The sequence below is a fragment of the Orycteropus afer genome, unplaced genomic scaffold, assembly GCF_000298275.1.
Source record: "Orycteropus afer afer isolate SDZICR_OR568_19922 unplaced genomic scaffold, OryAfe1.0 scaffold00034, whole genome shotgun sequence".
In the NCBI taxonomy this organism is placed as follows: domain Eukaryota; kingdom Metazoa; phylum Chordata; class Mammalia; order Tubulidentata; family Orycteropodidae; genus Orycteropus; species Orycteropus afer.
The window spans coordinates 15,612,114-15,612,495 of NW_006921621.1; positions in this window are offsets into that span (position 1 = coordinate 15,612,114).

A 382-nucleotide genomic window follows, 5' to 3' on the forward strand; every position below is an offset into this window, starting at 1 on the left:
AGAAGAATGAAGAAAACCAAAAATTCATGGAAACAATTAGTCCTAGCAACTGGTACACCATCCGATCTGCAGCCTATACAACTATAAGACCAGAAGAACTAGATGGTGCCTGGCTACTATTGTCAACCACTTGGAAGGGGATCTATGTAGGAGATCCTTGATGGAGAGGGAGAACAATGTGGAACAAAACTCAAAATCATTTGGAGAAAAAAAAAGGGGAGGGGGACCAGGTTTGCTGATCTGATAGAACCTGGTGGAACCGCTGAGACTATGGGCCCTAGCTGCTCTTCAGGTCTGGAACTGAACCCACACCTGTGGCTTCCAGCCAAACATAAGACAGGCGTATGAGTTGAACATTTACCGAGGTAGATACACTGCTCGC